The sequence below is a fragment of the Lepidochelys kempii genome, chromosome 1 (genome assembly GCF_965140265.1).
Source record: "Lepidochelys kempii isolate rLepKem1 chromosome 1, rLepKem1.hap2, whole genome shotgun sequence".
NCBI lineage: Eukaryota > Metazoa > Chordata > Testudines > Cheloniidae > Lepidochelys > Lepidochelys kempii.
In genome coordinates this window covers 239,984,431-240,008,638 of record NC_133256.1, presented here as the reverse complement: position 1 = coordinate 240,008,638, position 24,208 = coordinate 239,984,431, and the positions used below count along the sequence as shown (strand labels likewise).

The window sequence follows — 24,208 nt, the reverse complement described above, 5'->3', positions numbered from 1 at the left end:
CATTGTATTGATGCAGCACTCTGACAGGTTAGCTGAGGAAGGTTTCTTTCACTTCTCTACAGAAAGTGATGGAGGCAAATATGGAACTAATCACAATGAGGGGAAAAATAGAAACCCGAAACTGACAAATTTTCCCATCAAAAAACAAAACTTTAGCCAGAGCTAAAATTTTTGCAGAAATTCAATCAAAAGGCCATATTTTATTGAACTGTTTCAACAAAATAATTTTGAGCAGCTGTAAATGTTGTGCCCCCACAAATCCAAGTGAAGTTGGGGGCAACTGTACATCCCGCATCACCTCTAAAACACTGTTTCCATGTGTTACTAATACCCTAGATCACTAACACTGAATTATTAAAATCTAATTTGTTTTCCCATCATTAGCTATTTATTTTGTCCTGTGTTCTGCTCTGACACTATATTTTTTTGTTTAATTTGTGTTGCTAGTCAGTTTCACTTTGCGGCTCTCCTGAATTAGTACACTGCTGCATTTGGAGGGATTGGAGGCAATGAAGTGAAAATAACAAAACCCACCTAAATCAATACAATTATTCTTTTTAAATGGCAGTATAAGAATATTTCTGGTATTAATGGGCCACATCCTTATGCACTTGCTCATTTATTCAGTTCTTGTGTACAAAATTCTCACTGAAGTCAGTGGGAGTTTTGTCCAACTAAGGAGTTCATTCAGAATTTGGTCCGTTCACATTTTGAAAAGCACTTGCAGGATCGATGTTCTTGGCTCCAATTTCTCAAACTATATTATGCTACAAGGGAACTTTAAACAGCTTTACCTGTAATACCAATGGGATTAAGCTAAAGTATTTTTTTGCAACCTTCATTATGTATTTTAGAATGATCTCTAACTCTAATGTGGGATTTGAAGTTTAAAATATAATTATTGCATGTTTGGTTGGGAGATAACAGCGTGATAAGAGAATATTTCTCTTGCAACAGCATTCAGGAGTTCATCGCTCCTGCCACTTTTGCACTGGCAGAAATAAACCCAGCTTTGATGTGCATGACCTAAACTGTACAAGAAGCAGGGGGGTAAACAGCCAGAGAATGTCACAGGATGACCATGCTCAGAGCCTGCAAGGTTGAGGGGATACATATTGAGCACAAGAAAACATTTATGCACCAAAATGAGAGTTCAAGTACGAGTATCGGCAGCCTTTTATTTCTGGGATGCAAGTCGGCACTTTGCCAACAGAATGGCAAAAAATGATGGGTTTAGTGTATTACAGATCAGCAGGAACAACAAGTAAGGATACAGAACTTGAAAGGGATCCAGTGCAGCAGCATATACCATTTACAGCATTAAAATTTCAGGCAGAACAATATGAATCCTGTTTGCATTTTCACTTACTCATCCTCAACTGTGCAGTCCCCACCTCCACTGCCTGCCCTCAGGTGCTAAGCAAAGCATGACCTCTTATCTTCATCAAGTGAACACAAAACCTTTGAAATCTCAATCCATTTGGCAAAGTGTGAGAGTCCAGAGTTCTAGTCTCTGTCTGACATAGAGGAAATCTGGATGAGTTCCTGGAGATCAGTTTCCCCAGGGGTGATCTCGTGAGCCATTAGCGTAATAAGGATTTGTCTGAAATGGCACAAAGGGGATTCTGGTTAGGGTTAGGATTTAGAATCCATGGACAGGCCATCTGAAATCTAATTTTGACTTTGAACAGAATTTCCCATAGCCTACAGTATATGGAGAAAATACATCTCAGGGAGTGGGCATGGAGAGAAATCTTTTGCAAACTAACTGGAAGCTAATCAGGCTGACTGTATTTCCTTTAGTGTCCTGTAATTTATTAAATTGTCTGACTAGTAGAATTCCTGACCACCTACTGTCAGTTTTTTCCAATTATTTCACTTTTAATCTTGGTGACCATGAAAATGATTTTAGAGGTTTAGGATAACTAGGAAAATATATACATACCTATCCACATCCTTACCCATTGTGAAATCCTCACATCCAAGCTATCCTGTGCTCTTGCCCAAACTTTTACAATTTTCTTCTCAATGGTCACACCAGTCTTCAGCTTTCTGGATACCAACATGTCACAGATACAAAAATGGTTAAATACAGCATGACAACGCTACTCATTCCTCATTCATTTTGAAATTCTGTTCAAAATCATCCTCGTCTTTAAAACTCTCCTTGGACTCGTTTCAGCCTATCTCACAGATTTCCTCTCCTAGTAGTAGAGCTATTTTAAAATCCAAATTTCCATCCCATAGGAAATTCTGATATTCCAAAAATTATTTTCATCCCAATTTGAAAAGTTTGTTTTAGAATGGGAAGTTCCAAAAGACTTTGAGTTTGGAAATGTCGAACACTGTTTTGACACTTTTTTTTTATTGAAATGAATTGTTTTGTTTCAGTGTTTTGAGCTGAATCAAAATATTTCTACACCAATTTGTGTGCCCTCTAAACTGCTATGTCTTATGGGAGTTGTAGTTCAGCTGTCTCATGTCCCCATTCTCTTCTATGGACTGAGCTACCTGGCTGACTACATTCCCCATGATCCAATTTGGTTGTATGATGCAGAACACCAGTTCAATCACTGGGAAGATTGCAGTGTAATGTGGGAGATGTAGTCTAGCCAGGAAGCACATCCCATAGATGAGAATAGAGATGTGAGGGATAGAATTTGTCTGGAAAAAAGATATACACCCCATGTAGTCCTGTTATTTACTGTTTGAAATAGGGGGAAGTGTTTCTTGAAAACCTGTTTGTTTGTTGTTTAGGATGGTCAAGCGAGTGTAAAAAAAAAAAAAAAAAAAAAAGTAATCACGATTACTCATACTGTTAATACCATTTTTAAATAGTTTTGGATATTTGCTAAATTTTCAAATATATTGATTTCAATTACAACACAGAATAGTGTACAGTGCTCACTTTATATTTGATTACAAATATTTTTACTGTAAAAAAAAAAAGAAATAGTATTTTTCAATTCACCTAGTACAAGTACTGTAGTGCAATCCCTTTATCATGAAAGTTGAACTTACAAATGTAGAATTATGTACAAAATAACTGCATTCAAAAATAAAACAACGTAAAACTTTAGACCCTACACATCCACTCAGTCTTACTACTTGTTCAGCCAATTACTCAGACAAACAAGTTTTTTTACATTTGCAGGAGATAATGCTGCCCGCTTGTTTACAATGTCACCTGAAAGTGAGAATAGTCGTTCACATGGCACTATTGTAGCTGGCGTCACAAGATATTTATGTGCCAGGTGCACTAAAGATTCATGTCCCTTCATGCTTCAACCACCATTCCAGAGGACATGCTTCCATGCCGATAATGGGTTCTGCTCGATAACCATCTAAAGCAGTGCAGACCACCACATGTTCACTTTCATCATCTGAGTCAGTTGCCACCAGCAGGTTTGTTGTTGTTGTTGGGTGGTTCGGTTTTTGTAGTTTCAGCATTGGAGTGTTGCTCTTTTAAGACTTCTACACCTCATCTCTCGCAGATTTTGGAAGGCACTTCAGATTCTTAAATCTTGGGTCCAGTGTTGTAGCATTTTTAGAAATCTCACATTGGTACCTTATTTGTGTTTTGTCAAATCTGCAGTGAAAGTGCTCTTAAAATGAACATGTGCTGGGTCTTCACCCGAGACTGCTATAACATGAAATATATTGCAGAATGCGGGTAAAACAGTAGGAGACATTCAGTTGACCCCCAAGGAGTTCAGGCACAAATTAATGCATTATTTTTTAACAAGCATCATCAGCATGGAAGCATGTCCTCTGGAATAGTGGCCAAAGCATGAAGGGGCATATGAATGTTTAGCACAACTGGCACGTAAATACCTTGCAATGCCAGTTACAAAAGTGCCATGCGAACGCCTGTTCTCACTTTCGGGTGACATTGTAAATAAGAAGAGGGCAGCATAGTTCACATTTATGGGAGATAATCTTGTTTGTCTTAGTGATTGGCTGACCAAGAAGTAGGACTGAGTGGACTTGTAGGCACTACAGTTTTGCACTGTTCTGTTTTTGAGTGCAGTTGTGTAACAACAAAAATCTACATTTGTAAGTTGCACGATAGAGATTACACTACAGTACTTGTATGTGGTGAATTGAAAAATACAACTATTTGCACTGTAAAATGGCAAACAAGAAATAGTAATAAAAATAATATAAAGTGAGCACTCTGTACTTTATATTCTGTTATAATTGAAATCAGTGTACTTGAAAATGTAGAAAAACATCCAAAAATATTTAACCTTCAATTAGTATTCTATTAACAGTGCAATTAAAACTAACTCAAAAATTAATCGTGATTAATCAATCATGTGAGTTAACTGCCAGCCCTAGTTTTCTTCAAAATTTCCCATTTTTGATGAAAATTCCATTAGAAAGTCAGTTAATTTTTGTTAAAGAAAATGACTAAAGTTTTGCAGAAATTGTTTTGCCACTCTTTCACTTGTGATTGGTGACTGAGTTTTGTCACACGTTGCTGTGTGGTGGTGCATGAGTGGATAAGTGTACCTGTAAATACTGGGAGGACATGTGCTCAGGTCAGTTGAGCAGCAAATCAGGTGGTGAAATGCTGTTCTGTTTGGATTGGGGTTAGGCACTAGGCCCAGGTACATTAAATTACTGCCGTCTTATGGGGTTCCCTATAGGGCTACTGAGCCATAAACTTCCTTTATCTCAATCTTTGGGAAGAGGGAACAGATTTCCCAAAGTCTATGATTGTATGATTTAGGGGGGGGAGGGATACCTCAGTGGTTTGAGCATTGGCCTGCTAAACCCAGGGTTGTGAGTTCAATCCTTGAGGGGGCCATTTAGGGATCTGGGGCAAAAATTGGGGATTGGTCCTGCTTCAAGCAGGGGGTTGGACTAGATGACCTCCTGAGGTCCCTTCCAACCCTAGCCTTCTATGATTCTATATGAGTGGCTGTCAATGGGAGCCATCTGCAGAGGGGTGAGGCCATAATATGGTCCTTAGAGGAGAATAAGAGGTGGCTTTCTATTGAATGACAATCTAACTGCAAATGTAAATTAATTCTAAAACAGTGGAAATCAGATAAAAGAATTAAAATTGCTAAAATTATACCACTGTAATCCATCATCTGCTTGTTTCCAGTGCAATTCAGTTTGTAGAAGCCTAACCATGCTTCTAAAAAATGTGATTAAAAGAAAATAAAATTACAGCTTAGTCTTTAAATTAACTCTTGAAGTATATATAAATTAACAAACGGAACTATTTCAATTAATCCAGACTTGCTTCCAGGAAGCATGTCTAAATTAGATGTAATTTTTCTTTCACCAGCAACATCTTACTCTGCTTCTCATAATGTGCCTTTTACTGTAAGGGCCCAAATACTGTTCACCTTGATGTTTCAAAACATTCCCTATCTTCATTGGAAATTTTACATAGGAAAATGAGCAGAATTTTCTTCAAAATGAGAGGTGTATGCATTTTACTTTTTTCAATATCCATAAGCATGCTAGGTGCCTTATATTAATAAACATTTTCTACCCCAAAGAATTTATAATCTAAATATGTGTATGTACACACAAATATATGTGCTTATAGAAAAGGAGTACTTGTGGCACCTTAGACTAACAAATTTATTTGAGCATAAGCTTTCATGAGCTACAGCTCACTTCACCGGATGCATTCAGTGGAAAATACAGTGGGGAGATTTATATACACAGAGAAAATGAAACAATGGGTGTTACCATACACACTGTAAGGAGAGTGATCACTTAAGATGAGCTAATACCAGCAGGAGAGCGGGGGGCTGGGGGCAGAACACCTTTTGTAGTGATAATCAAGGTGGGCCATTTCCAGCAGCTGACAAGAAGGTCTGAGGAACGGTGGGGGGGAGAATAAACATGGGGGAATAGTTTTACTTTGTGTAATGACCCATCCACTCCCAGCCTCTATTCAAGCCTAAGTTAATTGTATCCAGTTTGCAAATTAATTCCAATTCAGCAGTCTCTCATTGGAGTCTGTTTTCAAAGTTTCTTTGAAGAATTGCCACTTTTAGGTCTGTAATCAAGTGACCAGAGAGATTGAAGTGTTCTCTGACTGGTTTTTGAGTGTTATAATTCTTTACGTCTGATTTGTGTCCATTTATTCTTTTACGTAGAGACTATCCAGTTTGACCAATGTACATGGCAGAGGGGCATTGCTGGCACATGATGGCATATATCACATTGGTGCATGTGCAGGTGAACAAGCCTCTGATAGTGTGGCTGATGTGATTAGGCCCTATGATGTCCCCTGAATAGATATGTGGACACAGTTGTCAACAGGCTTTGTTGCAACGATAGGTTCCTGGGTTAGTGGTTCTGTTGTGTGGTTGCTGGTGAGCATTTGCTTCAGGTTGGGGGGCTGTCTGTAAGCAAGGACTGACCTGTCTCCCAAGATCTGTGAGAGTGATGGGTTGTCCTTCAGGATAGGTTGTAGATCCTTGATGATGCATTGGAGACGTTTTAGTTGGGGGCTGAAGGTGATGGCTAGTGGCGTTCTGTTATTTTCTTTGTTGGGCCTATCCTGTAGTAGGTGACTTCTGGGTACTCTTCTGGCTCTGTCAATCTGTTTCTTCACTTCAGCCGGTGGGTATTGTAGTTGTAAGAATGCTTGATAGAGATCTTGTAGGTGTTTGTCTCTGTCTGAGGGGTTGGAGCAAATGTGGTTGTATCATAGAGTTTGGCTATAGACAATGGATCGTGTGGTGTGGTCTGGATGAAAGCTGGAGGCATGTAGGTAGGCGATGGTCACATAAACACCACCCTATACCGGAAACCTACTGACCGCCATTCCTACCTACATACTTCAAAAACAGACTCCAACGAGAGACTGCTGAATTGGAGTTAATTTGCAAACTGGATACAATTAACTTAGGCTTCAATAGAGACTGGGAGTGGATGGGTCATTATACAAAGTAAAACTATTCCTCCCCTCCCCCTCACAGTTCCTCAGATGTTCTTGTCAACTGCTGGAAATAGCCCACTAAAAAAGGTTTACCCCCCTCCCCCCCAGCTCTCCTACTGGTATTAGCTTATCTTAGGTGATCACTCTTATATACACAGAGAACATGAAACAATGGGTGTTAACATACACACTGTAATAAATCTCCCCACTGTATTTTCCACTGATTGCATCCGATGAAGTGAGCTACAGCTCACGAAAGCTTATGTTCAAATTTGTTAGCCTCTAAGGTGCCCCAAGTACTCCTTTTCTTTTTGCGAATACAGGCTAACACAGCTGCTACTCTGAAACCTTTATGTGCTTATGTTTCTTCAGAGGAAAATACATGGATTTTTAAAGCAAAAGTGTCAAGGTGTGTTCACTATGGCCAGTGTATTCAGATTCCTTTCCTAACTGGTGGTGGTATACTTCTGTAGCAAGAGCCTTTTTCTAAAGACAAAGTATGGGTGTTTTGTGTTTTTCAAGACATTTCAAATTGGTCTCCATGTGGGAGCATCCCCAAGTCAACTGTGAGTGCACTTTTCAACCTGGGCACTTGATAGATTTGAAAACCTGTGCACACACAGCTGTTAGAATCCATCCCCTGCAGTCACAGATGCTAATGACTGGAAGGTGAACAAACATACAATACATTCTACATACCTGAAAACTTTGAAAATCAGGCCCAAAACCTCAACTTCTTAGAGAATAAATTAGCAGTGACTACTAAAACTTACTGCATCTTTCACTTCTCTTTTCCCAAAGAAAAGCTGGTCACTTTGCAGCAGGACTTTTAAGTTCTGTCTAGTCAACAAGAATCTCAGACTCATCTCTATTCACAGCATAGGCACCAACTTCTGATTGCACCAGAGGATGCTCAAACCCCCCTCCCCCCCGCCTGCATTCCAACCCCTTCCCCAAATCCCCACCTCTTCTCTGCCTCCTCCCCTGAGCGTGCCACATTTGCGCTCCTCTCCCCTCTCTCCTAGAGCTTGCTATGCTGCCAAACAGGAGCTTGGCTGCTGGTGGGTGCAGAGCACCCACTAATTTTTCCCCATGAAGCAGATCAGTTTTTAATCATCCAATTAGCTTTCCATTAAGATAATATGATGAGGTTGGTTTGGTTGTCAGATCCTTATGGCGCTCTCATTTATGTGCCCTGTCCATTCAAGCAGCAAACAAATAACATAAAACTACAGAGTAATAAACAGAACCTCAAATTCTTTGCGCTGTAAAAGGAAAGACAGTTGGAGATGAAGAAGCTACAAGGCTCTCATTTTTCTTTCCCTCCAGTTGTGTTTTTCCCTGTCTGCTGTGAGCAGTGTGAACAGAATGTGAAATATGCCCTTCTATTACTCATGAAAAGGAAAGGTCACACACACACACACACACACACACACACACACACACACACACACAAAAAGCAAGTGAAAGAAAATGACATACAGCCTTAAAACAGGAAGAACGGGACCTTAGGGCCACCTTGTTTGCTTAGAAATTTCAGGAGGGAGAAGTTAGATTATTTATATCTCCATTTATTTATGAAGCACTCCCTGCTGAGGCATTCACTGCTCTGCATAAACAATTATAAAAGAATCATAGCAGATTAAAAACATAAAGCATCATAAAATACACAAATTATCAGATTAAAATGCCTCTGAAAGATTTATTTTAGAAATGGGGAGAAATAGGCTGTACTAGGTTACAGAAGGAGAAAGTTCTATGCTCACTGGGCCAGCACAGCACTTCCTCGGGGCCATATTCTCATCAGGGAGTTGGTTACAGCTCCCTGATTCTCCGCTCTGACCCTGGAGCAGTTTCAAGCAATTTTACGGCTGCTCTAAACTTTGCTAGTTGGCTGTTATTCCTTAGGCATCAAATACCAACTGGGGATTGCCAGAATGCTTTGAGCTCTGTACATTTCCACTGCCTGCCCCTTTTCACTCCCAATACATCCCCTGTGCCAGGGGATGCTAGGAGAGAGGCATAGTACATATGTGGATCTGCTGGCTCCATTCTTGCTGGGAACTCCCCCATTCTGTAGTATACCCATCAGGGGATTTAGAGGAGGTTTGCACACACTTAAGTGTCACAAAGGGAACACCACGTGATAGTGAATGTAGCCTTTAGTCAACACAATAAGAAGGTGATCCTTTTCCCATGAAGATTGTGGCAAAACTCTCACATTGGCTTCAGCAGGGTATTTCAACACAGCCTGCAACATTCTGGAATCACTCAGTAACTTGCAGGATTGTGACCTTGTTAAGAAGGGATGTTCTGAAAGACCAGACACCTGTCAGGTCTGTTTTCAGACTGCCTGACTATCAGCTTTTCTCACCACTAAGGAATTTAGTGCCAGATTTTCAAAAGACCTCCACACCCAACATGCCCTTGAGAAATCTGGGCACACATTAGGGTGCCTGCTAGCCATTTTGACCCAAGTGGCTATCCAAAAATGTTGGGCCTTGTAGGTGGTTCCAGTTTGGAGGAGAACTTGATGATAGTCAGGTATTTCTTTGATGCAATTTTGATTATTTAAAAAGAATGCACAAAGTCCTGTTTCTCTGAACACAGTAGGAGTCAAGTGGTAGGAAACACTTTCCTTGCTCAAAGCATCAAACTCTTTCAGCCAGCATTCTGCCTATCTAGGTTTCTCCCAAGGCCCCACATCTTGCTTCCAGGCTGGGCCTCCTTGTCGTCTTTCCTTTTCCTTGTCCTCTGGTACTTCAGCTTTGTGCTGTGTCTTTCTCTTTCTCACACACACGGAACAAAACAGTTCCACCAATCCAAATCCTAGCCCTGCATTTGAAACCCTTTGGGTCAGGTGATTCAACTTCCACTCACGTTTTCCATGTGTCTGTTTTTGAGCGCAACTACTATTGTTTCAGCTATCTGATTGCAAAGTCGTCTTTGTGTTTAGTCTGTATGGAAGGTGGTGGCCATACCTGACCCAGAGCAAGATTTAGCCCAGCTGATAATGCCTAAAGAGGATCTGAGCCCTTTTGAAAATATGACCCTTAAACACAAGCAGGAGGCTTCCGTAGTCAATGCACTTATTCATAGGGAACCAGGACAGAACTACAGGGTGGGAATATTATGATCACAGAATTGCCAACCCCAAGCATTAAAAAATCATGAGTCAGATCCCCAAAATCATGAGATTGATTTCTGCGGTTGGAACTTCTAGGGTTCACATTTTCAAGCTTTTCTCTGCAACCACAAAGGCTACAATTTTTTTTAATATTATGAAAACCAGATGCATCCAGGAACTGGGGCTTTAAAAAACATCCCAGCATGTGAGGGAAAATAAAATCATGAGACTTGACAACACTCTGATCATGATAGCTTGTGTACAAGAGCAAGTGTGGTGGTGTATCCTGCACAAATGGCCAGCAGCAAGGAAACATGCCAGAAACCTCTATAGGGGGCATTATCATTATGGGTTATTCAAAAATTCCCCTCCCATGCATAGTGTATTCATTGTTCTTCTTTGACAGGGAAATGTTTGACAATTTAACACCAACATGTTTTCAAGTTCAAAAGGCTTAGGCTGCATGGGATTGTTTAAATAATAATAAAGTATTAATAAAATGGAGCTCTGAAATGTTTTATGGCTTGTGGATTCCTGTATCTCATTTGAGCTTGTGAGTGAATCCAAACACCTGAGTGTGGTGAGCAGCCAATGTGCAATTCATATGAGTAATTCAGGGAGCCAAATGAGACACGATGCGCTCCATGATGATCTATTAGATGTAGCTGTCATACTGAAGCCACTTTGATTTAAATGGATGCCTCTGGTATTCTGTCGTTAATCACTGGTTGGTGCCTTGGGCAACTGAGGATAGCACCACAAATGGCTGTCCTAACCTTGGTAGAATTTTCTGGACTGCATCTGTGTCCGAAACCAGCTAAGGGAAACCTGCAAAAAATTCCACACTTGAAATCTCCCCTTGTCGCAAAAACAGCACAAGGCCAATGAACAGCTTAATCCTTATGTTGAGGATTTAAATGATTAGAGGCCTAAGGCTGGCCCTCTGCACAGGGGAAATTCCAGCTTGGACAATGTAGGAAGAGGGGAAAGTCAGATCAGTGTGATAAGAATATAGTGTAACAGTTACTTTTTGTTTAATTGAAATAATGAACTTGAAAGTAGAATCTGAATTTCTTCATATTTTAGAGGTTTGGATTTGAATCTCCAGATCCCAGCCTGTCCAAAAAACCCCAGAAGGGACCTGTTTTCTGCCATTAGCTCATATATAGCCAGAATCAAGAGAACAGCCATTATTGCCAAGTTTTAGTGCAAAATAGGAGAAATTTTGAAAGATCTGCTGAACTTATAGGATTTCGACTTTGGGGACTGAAGTTTGGGAAGAATAATTCATGCAATATAGGCACTATCTAATTTGAACCTAGACCGGATTAGGCCCTCAACCCAAACCACATCACTAGCCCATACCTAATCTGAATCAGGACCCAAACACAGCCTGCTTGTCCCACCTATATTGAAATAGTACCTAGATGCTCAGATACCTCAGTGATGAGCGTAGTATAGGAACCTAAATAGAACTGAAATATAATAGTTTTATATTCTCCAAGTTGAATGCTATAATTAATGCACTATACCATAGCTGTGATTGAACTAACATCATTGACGCACACATTGAGACATGAGTTCTTTTAGGAAACAAGGATAGCAATGGCTCAATCTGCAAGATGTCGTGATATGATCACACAGTAAGTCACTGGCAGAGCTGGGAACAGAACGTGAGGCCTGACTTTCTGTTCTCTTCCCTATCCAGTGTATCACACTTCCCCAGATCTTGATTTTAAGCTCAGCGATCAGAGAGCAAGTGGTAAAATTGGCCATCTGAAGTGATGAAAGAATAAGCCATCTAGCTGTCTAAATGAGAATGCATTTGAATTCAGGTCCTGAACTTCTGGGGATATTAAGGGTGGGAAAGGCGCTCCCGATGTCACTTTTGTGCAACAAGCGACCTACTTTGGATGACTCAACAATAGTATTGTTTGGTAATAGAGTGTGTCTAGCCATTCTTGGTTAGAAGAAGAAGGCACCACAATGAAGCGTCTTTGATGGGTGATTTAAAAGAAAAACGATGGCTCTTTAGAGTCTATTAATTGTTAAATCATAGAAATGTAGGACTGGAAGAGACCTGCAGAGGTCATCTAGTCCAGTCCCCTGCATTGAGGCAGAACTAAGTATTATCCAGACCATCCCTGACAGGTGTTTGTCTAACCTTTCTTAAAAATCTCCAGTGACATCCCTAGGTAACTTGTTACAGTACCCTTACAGTTAGGACAAACTTCCTAATGTCTAACCTAAATCTCCCTTCCTGCAATTTAAGCCCTTTACTTCTTGTCCTGTTTTCAGTGGTTAAGGAGAACATTTTATCACCCTTCTCTTCATAACAACCTTTTACGTTCTTGAAGACTGCTATCATGTCTCCCCTCAATCTTCTCTTCTCCAGACTAAACAAACTGTTTTTTCAACCTTTCCTTATAGGTCATGTTTTCTAGACCTTTAATCATTTTTTTTTGTTCTCCTCTGGACTATCTCCAATTTTTTTCAACATCTTTCCTGAAATATGGTACCCAGAGCTGGACACAGTACTCCAGTTGAGGCCTTATCAGTGTGAGTCAAGTGGAAAAATTTACTATTTATGGCTTGCTTACAACACTCCAGCTAACATCCCAGTGTGGAAAACTATTTAATTTGTGATCCACTATGACCCCCCACCCCACCCCCCAGATTTTCCGGAGTGCTCCTTCCTCAGCAGTCATTTCCCATTTTGTATTTATGCAATTGATTGTTCCTTCCTAAGAATAGTACTTTGCATTTGTCCTGATTGAATTTCATCCTGTTTATTTCAGACAGTTTCTCCAGTTTGTCAAGATCATTTTGAATTCTAATCCTGTCCTCCAAAACACTTGCAACCCCTCTCAACTTGGTATTGTTCTCAAACGGTATAAGTGTACTCTCGATGTCATTATCCAAATTATTTATGAAGAGATTGAATAGAACCGGACCCAGAACAGGTCCCTGCAGGACCCCACTTGATATGCCCTTCCAGCTTGACTGTGGACCATTGGTAACTATTTTCTGAGTACGGTTTTCCAACCAGTTGTGCACCCACCTTATAGTAGGTTCATCCTATGCTATATTTCCTTAATTTGTTCATGAGAATGTCACGTGAGATACTATCAAAGCTTTACTAATGTTGAGATACATGACATCTACTGCTTCCCCCATCCACAAGGCTTGTTATCCTGTCAAAGAAGGATATTAGGTTGGTTTGACATACTTTGTTCTTGACAAATCCATGTTGACCGTTACTTATCACCTTATTATCTTCTAGGAGCTTACATATTGATTATTTGTTCCATTGTCTTTCCTGGTACTGAAGTTAAACTGACTGGTCTATAATTTCCTGGGTTGTCCTTATTCCCCTTTTTATAGATAGGTACTGTTTGCCCTTTTCCAGTCCTCTGGGATTTCTCCTGTCCTCCATGAGTTTTCAAAGATAATCGCTAATGATTCAGATCTCTTCAGCCAGTTCCTTAAATATTCTATGGTGTATTTCATCAGGCCTTGCTGGCTTGAAGCCATCTAACTTAAGTAATTCTTAACTTGTCCTTTTTGTTCTGTTAGCCCCCCACCCCCTTTACACTAACATTCCGATCCCATTTGCACAGATGTTCACTATTTTGGTTGTCTGATCACTGCTAAACTTTTTGGTGAAAACTGAAACTAAAAAGGCCTTTAACACTTCAGCCATTGCTGTATTCTCTGTTGTCTTTCCCTCCTCATTGAGTAATGGGCCTACCCTGTCCTTGGTCTTCCTTTTGCTTCTAATGTATTTGTAAAATGTCCCTAGCTAGTTCAATCTCGTTTTGTGCCTTGGCCTTTCTAATTTTGTCCCTACATGCTTGTGTTGGTTTTGGTTTTTTTAATCTTCATCCTTTGACCTACTTTCCACTTTTTGTCTGACTCTCTCTTTTTGTGTTTCAGGTCACTAAAGATCTCCTAGTTAAACCAGAGTGGTCATTTACCATACTTCCTATCTTTCCTACACTATTGGGATAGTTTTCTCTTGTGCCCCTAATAATGTCTCTGTAAAAACTGATGTATTCATTTAGATTTATAAAATATGCAGGTAATAGTATGTCCTGGGCACCCCTTTCAAAACTTCAATTCACAATCCTCTATAAAACCTATTGAATTGCTTGGGTCTGTCTCTCCATTGCCCCGAACCTTGTATACTTGTTACACCAATGCAAAGTGGGTGAAAAATGTTACCAGCTCAGAATGATAATGACTTACATTTTGGTTCAAAGGTGGGATTTTCATATTTACCTCAGTGAATTAGGAGCACAAGTGTCACTGAAAATCAACCCAAATTATTACACAAGATGCAAAGGAATGAAGAATCAGGCCCTTTATGTGCCTTATAAATTGCCCTTGCATTTACAATCAGATTCTGCCACTAAATGCAATCCCTAGTGAACACAAAAATAACTCCTCCCAACCCTTAGGCTGCTTCTTCAGAAAGCACCCTAGAGAAAAGGCTTGGGATCAGATAGATAGGGGCCAGGCCTCTGTGTATAAAACTCACAAGGGCTTTAGTGGGAGTTCTGAGTGCAGAGCGCTTATAAGACTGGCTGCAATGACTGATATCTTGCTTGCTTTCTATATCCGTGGGAGGTACACATGCGGCCCAAGGGCAGGATATTAATCATTTAAAATAACTGAAGTTGGCTCTCCAAGCACCTGATATATGAAATCGCCATGTTGAAGGCAAAGGGAATTCTACATGCAGAACACATCTGTTTGTCCATCCATCTACTCTGATGCACCTAAACTAATCTCTGATTCTAAGCATTTTTAAAGTACCCACTGATTATAGTATTTCCATGGAACGGTCAATTGCAGGATCAGGCCCTAATTCTTTAGAGTGGGAATGTCAAAAGCTCTCAGTGTTGAGCTTTCTGATCCCAGTGAAGCCTGTGGTAAAACACCCATTTCAGTGGGGGTAGAGAGAGGCCAATGCTGAGCACCTTTAAAAACCTTTGCTAAACAATTCTGACCTCTCCTACTTAATGCTCCAATTACTCAAGATTTGTTGCATACTGTCCATCCACTGCCTTCTCTTTGTATATTTTGCCCCTGTCAGGTTATGCAGGATAAAATTAGCTAGTGTTCTAGCACTGGGTTTTTGAGATCTTTCTGGATTGGGGAACTGGCATAAGAAGGTACAGTGTGTGCTGTTTCAGAACTAGAAAAAAAGAGTGAATGGAGTAATTCTCAACAGCTGCGTATTTTATGAGCCCTCCCTCTCTGCTAAACAAAGAGAAAAGGGTTACCATTTTCTGCAGTGATAATGCTACATGAGGAGAAAAATCTATTTGTTTTTTTGATAGTTTTATTCTCTTGCATGCTTGTCTGCTACACTCATGTATACTTAACTGAAAATGTCTGTTTAGCAACATAGTATATTTTATTGAGTTGATCCTGTAAGTGCACACATGTGGTTCTGTTGCATCAAAGGTCAAAGTTGTTCACTACAGCTTTAGGCCAGCATATTCACATAGAACAGATATTCATATTTCGGATCTGATGATAACCCATAATCCAGAAACACAGATCCTTTCACTCAGTTTCTTTGTTCTCCTTTTCCAATGTTACATTTCTATTTCCTTACTTCTGGTCAGCAAAAGGCTGCTTCTCTTAGTGCACAGAACCTGTGGTATCAGCCTTGCATCTTTCTGAACCTGTGTATAAATTAGTGCCATAAAAGCAGTGGCCCTTCAAACATTATTGTCTGCCCTACATAACTAAACATTTGCAGCATTCAAGGTATTTCCTATTGTACGTTTAAGGAAGTGCAAGGAAATAATGCAGATACTGACAAAAACGGATCTGTAAGGTTAAGGTGGCAGGTTTTTAAAGGCCATCCCTGGGCAGGACCTCCTGTTTATAACTTAGAACTCTTGTATGAGAAATAGTTTTTGAAATGCCATAGTTGAGGACTAGAGTATTGGAGAGAGAGGGAAAAGTTGAGAGAGCCTTGTGTAGGTGGAGTCTGAACGAGGTCTCCCCTAACACCTAGTGATGAGCTGGGGGAAGACTACAGGACCAGACCCTGTTTGCATAGACATGCCCACTCTGCCTAGGTGCGCAGCATGATGGAGCTGCTTTGCCAAAATGATTAATGTTGGCTGGTTTGGGGTTACAAATCACTCTAGTATTCAAATGCAGTGGTAAGGAAATGTTGTTATCCTTATTGTACGAGTAAAGGGCAGCAGAACTGTGCGTAGCATGCACTGGTTGAAGGGGTCATCCAACCTAAATAAAACCTTGCTTGCTAAGCAGGGGGTAGGAATGCCAAATCCTAGTGAAGATGAGTGGCTGTCCCTATCCCTATCCAGCGGTGTGGGCTGTGCCCAAAGAGCCCTAGATGCTATTTGACCAGCTCCTCTCCAGTGTTTAATCGAAGAGCTGATTAGACTCAATAGATAGTCCTTGTTTCTGGTTGATGATTCCCAGAACTGATGTCACTGGGTGAGCAGGTCTAGGAGCTAAGGCTTAGACCTTGTGTGGGGACAGTGAAAGACAACACAAAGACTGCACTAGCTGTGAGGTTCCCCACTGCCTGCTGAAATCACTAAGAGCTGAGTTAAGTGGCAGAACCTCAGAATGTGATGCTGTAGGAGCAGCAAGCAGAGGTGGCTGATGGCAGCAGAGAATGGTAGCAGACAAACGGTGGCAGCAGCAGAGGCATTACGTGATGCCCTCAGGGTGGGAGGTGAACCTTGTGAACACACCCCTGAATTCTGGGTCTTTGCTACCCAAAGACTGCCAACTCTGCGTGGGGTGCAGCAGAGGGAGAGGAAAGTGATGTATTAAAGGCACATGCATTGAAATTTCACACTGCAAGGTGGGAAACTGAGGCAAAGGACACTGCGCAATGCACTGTGAGGTCAGGTTGCTTATGATCACATGCTTCTGAAGGTGGTTGTGGTGGTGTCACAAATTAATGCTTGGTTCCTTCTCCCTTTTATTAAAAGTTCTTTTTTGTTATACGCAGATTCAGTGCTTGCAAGACAGGGAGTATTGCCTCTAGGGATGGTGGTAGGGTTTTCCCAGATTACTGGGTGGGGACTTGAGCCTGTTCTGTTTTGCATTTTTAAGAGTAACTTCTAGGTGCTGCTGACTCCACTTGGCAGAAGGGTTACACTTGTAATGTTGAAATTTCTTAGCTTGTTATCTGTTCGTTTGGGACAGGGACAGTACAGCACTTAGCACAGTGAGGACCTGGTCCTGATTGAAGCCTTTAGTAACTACTGCAATAGAAATATTAAAAACTAATAATGCTGTATGGCATGTGTGAGATGGGAAGGAGGATGTTGGAAGAAAGAGATGGGAAAGTAGCACAGTTCTGGTCAGCTCCTCAGAAGTAGTGCTGGGTTGGTAACTTAACTCCTGATGGGGAAAAGCCCCAGAACGCCATGCCTGTTCACGCAGAGTTGCTTGCATGTACTCAGTGTTTTCAAACTCACATCATTACCCCAGGACATCAGTAGGAATTATAAGACAACACAGACCTCTTCAGCAATGAAAAATGGGATTAGAGGTTTCTGGTGTTAATCCTTTTGAAACAGATGTTAGTGTTAGCAATAGGTTAACGTTTGTCTTTATTTAGAGTAAGCAAATGTGTGATCTATTTCTCTGTAACGTAAACTCTGGTGAAATGAAGCTTTGGCTAAAATGTCAGCTACTCTAGCTAATGCTTGTGTCCAGTGTCTGTAATAACCAGCACTGAAACCAGCCACAGAACATTTGTACGTGATCTGGAGATTTATTCCAACCAGCTCAAGTCAACGTTTTTCTCTATATTCCCTTCCCCACTCGCTCCAGACATTTTGCCTGGCCTTTTCTGAGTTGTGCCACAGCCTTGCCACTAGCCAAGCAAAAGCCTCCTGCTCTGCAATTCCCTCCATCTGCAACATGCATCCTGCATTCCAGCCTCATAGACACTGAATACATTTCTCAACGACAGCTGAAAACATATGGTATCTTCTGTCTTTTTTTCTTTACCGTATTGTATCTCCAACTTCGCTCTGAATCTGCCATTGTGTTTTGTCTTATCACTCTGGACTGGATTAACTCTGAAGGTGACAAGAAGATGCAGTTTGCACCCCCTTTCAGCCCAGAGGGTCATTGGGCTAGAAAGGGCATTCAACCCCAGGGCAGCAACAGTATCCTAGAACTCTACTGGGAGAGGACATATTTAAAATCAGGTTGGAGCTGCATAAGATCCCGGCCAACAGAGACTGCCCAGGAGAGGAAATGAGTCACTTCTGTGGGCTGGCGCCAATTGATCGTGGGTTTTCCAAAAGAGTGGAAATGCAGGGTATCTTGCACTGCTAAGTCCTCTGGGCCCTGGAACCTCAGGGGTTAATCTGGCACTAAATTACACTATTGAGCTCTGTTAGAATAAAGATAAGCATCATTTTGGTTGCTCACCCAGTAATGGCAGTTAAAGCTGAAAATTATCTAAGGTTCATCCATCCAGTTATTGCAAAGCACTTTTATCACCATGAGTTGATTAAGCCCAGTGCTTAATTGGTGCTGGGGCTTGCCAGGGCTGAGCCCCGGCACCTCTAGGCTTGGCAGTTCATAGCCCCAGTACCTCTGGGATTGCTGCATCAGTTTTGAAGTAAAAAAATTGCTTGAGCCCCAGCACCTCTTTCATTACAAATTAAGCCCCACAACAATCCTATGATTGTCAAGTACGGTAGGTATTCTCCCCTTCCCTAAACTCATGCAGCAAGTCAGCATCAGAGCCAGGACTAGAACCCCCCTATCCTGAATCCCAGATATGTCTTCTAACCAATAAACCACACTGCCTTCTTAGTGGAGAGCTGCTGAGGTTTATAGTTTCGAAAAGAAGTGAACATATATCACTGATTTTTTAAAAAAAACCTTCTCAGTTCCAAGCAGAATTAACTTATGGATAAAAAGTGGCCTCCTGAAATAGTCTCAAAGTAGCTGCACATTTAAAACAGGGCAATATTTTTTTCCTTTGGATTTGGTTCCTAAAATCATGAGTTTAAATGGAGAGGGTAATAAAATCTCTGTTCTGCTCAGCAGTGTTTGGTATCTTATGTTCATTGCAGAGGATTTTACAGTTTTGTGTTTTATGGATCTTTCAGCTTTAACTAGAACGTTGTAAAGAATTTACTGATGGTGTGTGTATGCAAACACACATATATAATAATATCTTGGCAGATTATTACTCAGCAACAGCGTTCAGCAAACAGCCATATTACAATAACAGAACATAAGTTTATAATTCCATAAGCATCTTGAGGAGGCAAAAAGATCTGAGGGCCCTAAGCCCAACCAAATGTAATTTGTTAGTTCTTTAAATTTTGGCTCTGGAGCTGAGTTGTGGGGTGGGGGAAGATAGCGTGCTCTGGAATTTCCCAAAAGTACTGTGTTACTCTGAGTTTTCTGGACTATTTAATGTTTTTATTTAAATGCCTTTCATGTCGGGGAAAGGTTCTGGTCAATGAAGTTCTCTAGGCACAGTGAGAACAGACAAAGCTGGCAGCAGCAGTGCTGGGGGTCGACCCAGAGCCTACTGAAATTGAGTCTTTCCACTGAATTCAGTGGGCATTGGGATGGGCTCCATGTTGCCACACATCGCCATGGCACTCTGCTTCAAGTTTGACTTCTACTAATGAAAAGGCAGTTTAGTCTCTGTACATTGAAATGTTGCCCTCTCAACTAAGACTGCCAACCAGCATGTTAGCTGGTGTCCGTTTTGGGACTGGTTTGTGTAAGATGGGCACCAGTCCACTAAAAACTGTTCTGAAGACACCACCACCTCAATCCATAGATCCACCTGTGAGGTAGCCCAAACACAAGGAATAACACCACCAAAATAGCTGGGCTCTATTTGCACATGGAGCCCCTCAGAAAGCAATCTGCAGACTATGGTCTCAAACCCTACTGGTGATCCCTGGGGATGTGAGGGGTGGAACAAAAGGGCTGATCCATCTATGCAGGGCTTGCTTATGGCTTTGGAAACCCTTTCAATGAGGTATAGAGGCCCTTAATGGAATGGGTTACAGTAAAATAAATCTCTCCCTTTCCGTTTTAAAGATGTTTCTTCATCCCTAGCAAGGCCAGTTGAGTCCTAATTGCAGCACTGCCATGCCTAATTCTCAGCACATTGTTCCCCAGCTGAGCCCATTTCTGTGTTCCTCTTGTATTCCCACAGACTTTTTCTTGTCCTTTCTTAGCTAGGGCATTGTCTCCTCACCGTGGAGTTAACACAGGCTAGCTGCCTGCTGAGCAGGATGTAGCCTGGCCTCATGCCATGCTGATAAAGGCATGTGGTAGCACAAAGGCGCGTGGTAATCAAAAGGCGCTGCATAAAAACTTCCCATCACATGTTGATTTTTATTAGAGGTCCTCTGACAGCTCCGCTTACACTTACTTTACAAATGTGCGCATGGAACTTATCTGTCAATATTTGTTTTCCTAGTGTTTGCACAGCAAGTAGCCACTCAGCTCCAGGGAATTGGAGGATATTTAATAAGCCTATTTCAGGAATCAGCAAGCCTTTTACCATTTCAGTGCTCTTATCTGTTGCCAAGCCAGTGGCCAGGCAGTTGGCTATTTACTCTTGTATGCTAATTTATTTGAGTAACAATAATGTGAGGTTGGAGGCAGAGTGGTCACCTTATTAAAAAGTCAACATTTATAAACAGTTACCAGTATTGGTATTGTAACTGTAAACTGAAATGTCTTGGATATATCTGTGTGTGAAGGTTAATGGTGACCACTGTAATTTACAATTGCATCAGGTAACTTAGGCTTTGTCTACACTGCACTTTCATCGGTAAAACTTTTGTCATTCAGGGGCGTGAAAAAAACACCCCTTCTGAACAACAAAAGTTTTACCAATGAAAAGGACCCCTGTCATCAGAAGAGCTCTCCTGCTGACAAAGCTACCGCCTCTCGTTGGGGGTGCATTTATTTTGTCGGCGGGAGAGCTCTCTCCCACCAACAAAGAGCGGCTACACTGTGCACCTTTTTAGTGGCATGGCTGTAGCAGCCCAGCAGGGTCACTAAAAGGTGCGTAGTGTAGATGCAGCCTAAGTAACATTAACCTAATATGTGCATAATTTCCCTAGTTATCGCCTGTATTAAGTGCAGGGCATACTGCAACGCTGAGATACCATTATCTAATGGAAAACTACAGCCTTTTTAAGCACAAAGACTTGTATGCTACTGTAAAACAGATTTCTGGGGCATATACAATAGTGTGTTAATGTAAATGTGCAGATGAACTGGATAATGTGGTTCTTGGTCATCCACTAGAGAATCAAGAGCTTTGCTAGCCACTGTGTTACTGTTAACGATCTAGAGTTGAACGTTCATCTTAGAGGTTCAGGAGTGTGTCTGGGTCAGATGTTGTAATGACTTATTTTAATGCTGTGATCCACCAAAGAGAAGCAGTGATGCGTGTATTCACCAGAGTAGCTGGCAGGGAGAACTGGCAAATTATATTCTGAAACAGAGATGCAAAATCAGGTAGTGACTCACTGAATCATTTCACGGGGCAGACTGCAGGATCTACTTGAGCCAAAAGTTTAGTCTATTTATTTGTATTTTTCTAGAGCAGGGGTTCTCACAACAAATTTTTTGGTGGCCTGAGAGTGCGGCCACCAACTCTTGGCGGTGACTGCACTGACACTTTTTTCCTAAAATTATTTATTTCTCCGAAAGTTACATCCAAATCATTGTAATTTATTTATGTAAGGTTTTGGGGTTTTTTTGCAGACTCAACAATAAAAACCATCCACAGTTATCTCTAGTCTTTACTGGACCTAACAGAATAGAAACACAAATAAGGTGCTTTGCAAGTTCTTGTCTTTTTTTTTTATTATTATTGTTTGTTTTGCTTTTTTAGTAAAAGTGGTTGTCTGTATAACAATTCTGAAGTAAATTTAAAAATGCTTTGACATAGAAGTCCAAGTAATAATGAAAAACATATCTGGGTGGCTTGGGTCTGGGGAGGGGAGGGAACGCGTGGCCGGGGGGGGGCTCGAGGCTTCGGCCGGCCCCGAGCTCCTTCGGGCAGGTTTGAGGGGGGCAGGTCTCAGGGCTTCAGCCAGCCCGGGGCTCCTCTAGCGGCGCTCAGGGCTTCTCCGGCCGGCGGGGTGGTGGCTCCAGCTGCCCAGGGGTGGGGGGAGTGCGGGCAGAAGGGGGGGCTCCACCCACCGCCCATGCACCCACCGCTCGCCTCTTCTCTCCCCTGCCCCAGACACCGCCCTGCCCGCCAGGAGAACTCCTCCCGCTCGCTAGTGGCTCGCCGCTCACCTCCTCCGCTCGCAGCCAGACCGCGCCGCCTCCTCACCCTGCTGCTGGCTCGCCGCTCACCTCCTCACTCCTCCGCCAGGGTCCTCCCCCCCCCCCGCTCGCTTGTCGCCTCCTTCCTGCCCCGCTCACAGCCAGACTCCCACCCCGCCGCTCGCCTCCTCCTTCCTCCTCCACCGAGGCCCCCCTGCTCGCCTCCCCACTCGCCTCTTCCCTCACCGCCTCGCTCCCCCGCCTCGCCGCTCGCCTCCTCACCTTGCTCCTTAAGTCTTGTGTGTCCCACCTGCGTCTCCGGAGAGGCGGCACATGCAAGGAGCAATAGGGACGAATTGGAGGGGCTGATGCTCCCCCCAGGAAACGGCCGTGGCCGCAGGGAACCCCCCTGGTGGCCGCATGCGAGAGAGGGTGTTCTAGAGACAGCCTGAATTTTCAAATGTGACTCTCTCTCTAGCAAAATATGTAGTCCAAGGGCCTGGTCACCTTCAGTCATTTACTGCAGCCATGCAGCCTTGCCGTCTCTCAAGGGTAACTAACTTTTTTCATAGGCAAGTAAAAAATAATTTGATATTTTTATTAGCATAGTGGTGGATTGAAGGAGTCGTTTTTGTACCTGGGCTAGTAAATTTTGTAGAGAATTTTGCAAGGCTGAACAATGCATCTCAGACTTTCATCTCAACCAAGCAGTTCAGGGGATTGTTAGGGGCCTACTTTGCAATGTGTCCAAGCTGTAATAATTTAAATGAATGAGATTTCCAAATGATTGTGAGAATGAGGCTTGTAAATTCTTCTTCGAAGCACACACAGCAACATCTTTCCTTACTGAATAGAGAGGCTTCAGTTAAAATTAATCCAAAATAAGACCCTCTCCAATGAGGGAGACTTGGTAGATATCATCTTGGTAGCTCTGAGGACTACACCTATCCTTTCCCTTTTTGTCCAGGGGCATGTCAACACAGCATCTGAGAACGAGCCTCCCAGCCTGGGCCCACAGACCTGTGTTGGCAGGGCTTACAATAGCACGCTAAAAGTAGCTATGTAGACATTGTAGCTTAGGCTCTGAAATCTAGGATGAGGGATGGGCTTCAGAATCTGAGCTCCAGCCTGAGCCGCAACATCAAGGCACTGTCACACAGCTGTCTTTAGTAGGCTAGCATGAGTCTGTGGACCCAGGCTCACTCCCAGATTCAGTGTAGATACCTAGATGACTGTTCTGATCCTGGGACAGCTGAGTGCTAATTATCTTCTAAGGCTGCTCTCAGTGCCTTTGCAGTGACTGGCTAGGAAGTGGGTCAGGGGACTGGGGTCCCTGTCACTTTAGCAGTGCTGCTGCTCTGCCGCCATCCTGGGAATAGGAAATCCAAAGTTAAGAGAGAGGTTAAACCCATATTCGGACTCCTAAAGCTTCCCTGCTGAATCAGAGTGTCTTGTCACTGTAGATGACTTCCTTTGCATGTGAGAAACTGGATTGCATTTCACAAGTTGCACATGTGAATATTCTGATGAAATCACTAAAATGATGGTGACTATGCACTGAGTGCTAATGAATCCATGTGAACAGTAAATCATTTATCACATTCCTACATCAGTTTTTTCCCCTAACAATGTAGGAGGCAATCTCACAAGACAAGTTAAAAGAATGACAGTTTTTCTTGGGGGGGGGGGTGTCAGTCAGCAGGGCCTCTCTTCTTCTTCCCCCTTCTCTCCACAAAGCCTCAAATCCAGCCACCTTCCTCCTCCAAGAGGGTTGGACACAGCTCACTCTGGAGCCTATCAGTGCCTCTCAATACATCCTCCTGAGAACAAGATACTAGAGAGTGATGCCTCCCAACACTGGCGCTGAGCATTCT

The 24,208-nt window shown here is 42.2% G+C and overlaps 1 protein-coding gene and 1 long non-coding RNA gene across 3 annotated transcripts in view; one reads left to right on the top strand and one right to left on the bottom strand.

The window, feature by feature from the left end:
• CACNA1C (calcium voltage-gated channel subunit alpha1 C) overlaps nucleotides 1-24,208 on the top strand; it is a 704,670-nt gene that overhangs the window by 404,899 nt on the left and 275,563 nt on the right. The window lies entirely within an intron of this gene.
• On the bottom strand, nucleotides 1,169-22,772 carry LOC140906285 (uncharacterized). Of its 2 annotated transcripts, none has more exons than XR_012157057.1 (3): nucleotides 22,617-22,772; nucleotides 1,946-2,052; nucleotides 1,169-1,603 (listed from the first exon to the last, which is right to left on the bottom strand). It is a non-coding gene; the product is annotated as an uncharacterized lncRNA (long non-coding RNA). The 2 variants fall into 2 exon arrangements; XR_012157056.1 differs by lacking the exon at nucleotides 22,617-22,772 and adding an exon at nucleotides 22,365-22,446.